Source organism: Nicotiana tabacum, chromosome 12 (genome assembly GCF_000715075.1).
Source record: "Nicotiana tabacum cultivar K326 chromosome 12, ASM71507v2, whole genome shotgun sequence".
Classification (NCBI taxonomy): Eukaryota; Viridiplantae; Streptophyta; class Magnoliopsida; order Solanales; family Solanaceae; genus Nicotiana; species Nicotiana tabacum.
This window is the reverse complement of record NC_134091.1, coordinates 51,269,054-51,273,475: the sequence shown is the minus strand read 5'-3', so window position 1 is coordinate 51,273,475 and position 4,422 is coordinate 51,269,054.

Genomic DNA, 4,422 nt, shown 5'->3' with positions numbered 1-4,422 from the left:
ATTTCTTCCTTTACTCCAATACTGCACCGCATACCCGATGATAACATAGAACATTCCAAGTTCCGTTCGCAATCCACTGCGTAAACGGGGTCCTTAACCACACAACGGACCCGAAATCCTTAGGCACTACACTTTAATTCTTGAACCCACTAGGACCATTGTCGAGAGTCATCCACTCTGTCCTGGTCCCGAATATAACCAAAATCCAATGCTCTGCTAGCACATGAACACCCTCTCAAAAAAGCAGCTGGCCGAATTCTTTTCCTTGTATATTACACCCACAAGAAGCATAAACTCTGAGTCTTCCCAAAACCTGCACCTGAATCGATAAGGCGAAGTATAGCACACATTCATCAAGTTCCTTGCTCGAATTACCCCTGATATTTTTCTTTTCTTAGTCATAAATAATCCACCAACACATCGATAACCAAAAACTGCACAAGCAGACAACCACGAGATCCGATCGTAGACAGTAGGCTCCCCACTTAGCTTTAAGCTACCATAACATAATGTAGAGCCCACAATGATTCCTCCTTATCAATTACCATGATCTCGCACCATTAACTCGCCAAATTTTTCAAAATCTTTTGTTAAACTTTTCATGAAACATTCTTAATTATCGGCCACGATCACATACTCGACCTTCTATTTGGTAGTAAGTATAACTCTTCGTAGAAACCTCATCAAGATCACACAACCGCTAACCTGTTCACAAGAGATAACCCACCTGTGGAATTCTATACCGACATCTTCCAACGGTGCTGCACTGGGTACAACTACTACAAAATCAGTAAACCCTCCTTAGCCCATGCTCGCCCACCAGCTGTACAAGTCTATTCATTCCCCATTGATATCAACTAAAAGTGCGACAACACATTCCAAACTCGAAGTCATGTTGCATCCCAACGATAATCGAGTTTTCACACCCCTCTTCATTTCAAGCAAACTCCTTTCTGCCATATTCAATGTTCCTCAATACAGTAGCCACCACCCCAAATAAAATCCGTAGGCCTAGTCACCTTTCTACCATGATTCCCAAACCGCTCTAAACTTTCTCAAGGCACGTGACTATCCTACCACAGAATCCATATTCTAATCTGCCACTCTTGCTTCAGTTAAATCATTTCCTTTAAGCAAATTCTCGACCTCTGCTTTTCCAACTTGACCTACTAGCAATCCAACCACCGCAAGACAACCTCCCGCCATGTCCTTCCTCATACTCCGCTACACAAATGTTGCCTCAAATTACATCCATACTTGTAGGACCAGAACAAATGAATTGCTACCAACTCTAAACCTCCTAGAAGATCATCTTTCTCGAACCATCAACACTAGAAACACCAATTCAATTCTGAAACCGCTACATACCGCCATCTTTGACAACCGCTTCTCAGGCACCATTTCACAACACCCTGCCCCAAAGGCAAATCAAGAAGACCATAATACCGGCGAACCTTAATGCGTTCAACAAGGACGATGACACCACATCGCTAATGAGAATTCCACCGCTCTCGAAAATATCAAGTCTCGTTACTCTATCAACCAAAGCCTGAACATCTATAGTCTAATTGCCTTTCCTTTGCTGGAGTTGAATGCTGAACCTCTAAATCATGCAATGAGAAATCCTCCTTTCAAGTCATTTACTGCCTCGACACATAAACAAGCACCCTACCATCACACCAGAATTGTGTGATAACCACACATAAACATCATAGCCATCTGTGCTCAGTCTCGAAACCATAGTGAATATAGATACTGAGCTGGAACAAAAGAATATCCTTTCTCAAGGCGACGATAATTGCCTGCCCGAACACGCAGGGAAAAATATCCTGCACCATGTCTGCAGTACCAATACAACTCCTCGAAGCCCAATTGACAACAATCACCCCACGTTGCATAAAATTGAGTAGGAAGGAAATAAAGGCACAAGCCTCAATGGAATCAAACCGCACGGTGAAGAAATTAAGAAAGGAAGTGCTCCTAACAACCCTGTAGCCTCTCGAAGATAAGTATAGACGTCTCCGTACCGATTCGCAAGACTCTACTAAACTTTCTCATGACTCATGAGACCTAAGTGAACCTAAGGATCCGATACCAAGCTGTCATGACCCAAAATCCGCTAAAGGTCATGATGGCGCCTAATGCCGCCGTCAGGAAAGCCAACGGTAATCTATCAACTTACTTACTGATTTTAGTAATTTGAAATCAAAATTTTCATTAGTTAAATAGTATGAAATAGAATTTACAGGGTGAATGATAATATTTACATGAACTACAATGATGAACAACCTGTAGCAACCAGAATTCACCAGCTTTGCCTCAATTTCAAATTTCGATCTAATTTCAATCCGATTCAAACCCGAGGCCCCCGGGACCCCATCCAAATATACCAGCACATCCCACAACATGATACGGACTTAGTTGGAATCTTGAATCATGTTAAACAATATCAAAACTATGAATCGTCGGCCAAAACCTTTCTTTTAACTTACCAACCTTCAAATTTCGATAAATACGTCCGAATTACACTTAAACATCCCGGAATGACGTCCAAGTCACAAATCACGATACAAACCTATTTCAAAGCTTGGAACTCCAAATGGACATTGATAACATAAAACTCCACATCACACCACACTTATGAAATTCTAAAACTTTCAAAAATGCCAACTTTCCATAATAAGCGCTGAAATGCTTCCAGACCACTCGATACTCAACCCAAATATATGCCCAAGTTCGAAATCATCATATAAACCTATTGGAACCTTCAAATCCCGATTCTGAGGTCGTTTACTCAAAAGTCAAACCTTAGCCAATTCTTCTAACTTAAAGCTTCTGAAATTAGAATTTTCATTCCAAATCAACTCCGAACTTCCCAAAGTTCAATTCCGACCACACGTACAAGTCATAATACCTGAAGTGAAGCTACTCAAGGCCTCAAAATGCCGAACGATGTGCTAGAGCTCAAAACAACTGGTCAGGTCGTTACATTTGAGTTTTGGCTGGTTACTTGACCATCAATAGAAATTGTGCTTCCTTGTGTATTAGTCTTGAGATAGCTTTTAAATCATATATTCGTAGAATATTCTCTCTTCTTATGGAGTAGGCCGAATGAATGGACAGTATAATAGATGCATCTATGGTTCGTGCCGTTCGACCCTCGGCAGTGTACACATTATTCTGGATTGGGCCGTACGACCTCGGCATAAATCGTGCGTGATAATGCTCGGAGCCCGATTACACTTGATATTATATTTATGACTTGAGAGGTTATAATTTATTTATTAGCCCGAAATTTGTTAGAGTTAGTACGTGTCAGTTGGAGATTTTTAAATTGATTATCAATTAAGGAATCATTTATTCACTACTTGCTATTGTGTTATTATTATTATTCACATATTCTATGCCTATTTAGAATTTCTATATATTAATTGTTGGCCCATAATAAGTGTCGATGTCGACTCCTCTTCACTACTTCTTCGAGGTTAGACTGGATACATACTAGGTACATGTTGTTTATGTACTTGTAATGATCCGGCCAGTCATTTTGGGAGTATTAGCCTCGATACCTTATTTATTTCTCCCTCTAATTCATTTTGTGGTTATGTGACTTGCCGGGGCGCTTGGTGTCGGGTTCGGGTGAGTTTCAGAGTGAAATAGGAGTGAAAATAGAAGTTTAAGTCGTAGGAGTTGACCATAGTTTGACTTGTGTGAAGACAACTCTGGAATAGATTTTCAATGGTTCCAGTGGCTCCGTATGGTGATTTGGGTCTTAGGAGCTTGTCCAAATGTTGATTTGGAGGTCCGTAGGTCGTTTCGGCATTAATTGGTGAAAGTTGGAAATTGGTGAAATTTCGGGAAGTTTGACCGGGAGTGGACTTTTGATATCGGGGTCGGATTTCGATTCTGGAAGTTGGAATAGGTATGTAATGTCAATTATGACTTGTGTGCAAAATTTGAGGTCAATCGGACTTGCTTTGATAAGGTTCGGCATCAGATGTGGAAGTTAGAAGTTCAAATGTTCAGTAGGCTTGAATCGATGTGCACTTCGTGATTTTAGCATTGTTTGATGTGATTTGAAGGCTCGATTAAGTTCGTACAATATTTTAGGACTCTTTGGTATAATTTGTTGGGGTCCCGGGGGCCTCGGGCGTGATTAGGACCTTGTTCGGCACTTTTCGGATCATGTACAAACTGCTAAAGCTAATGTCTGGTTTCCATCACCATGTTCGCGAAGGGTACCTGGGAGGTAGGTGGGATCTTGTTCTTCGTGTTCGCGAAGAAGCCCACACGTTTGTGAAGAAAAGTGGCAGACTGGGGTGGACCTCACGCGTGGTCTACGCATTCGCGAGAAGCGAAGCTTGAGAAACCTGGTCATCGCGTTCGCGAGTGGACCCTCGCATTCGCATAAGAGGAAATTTG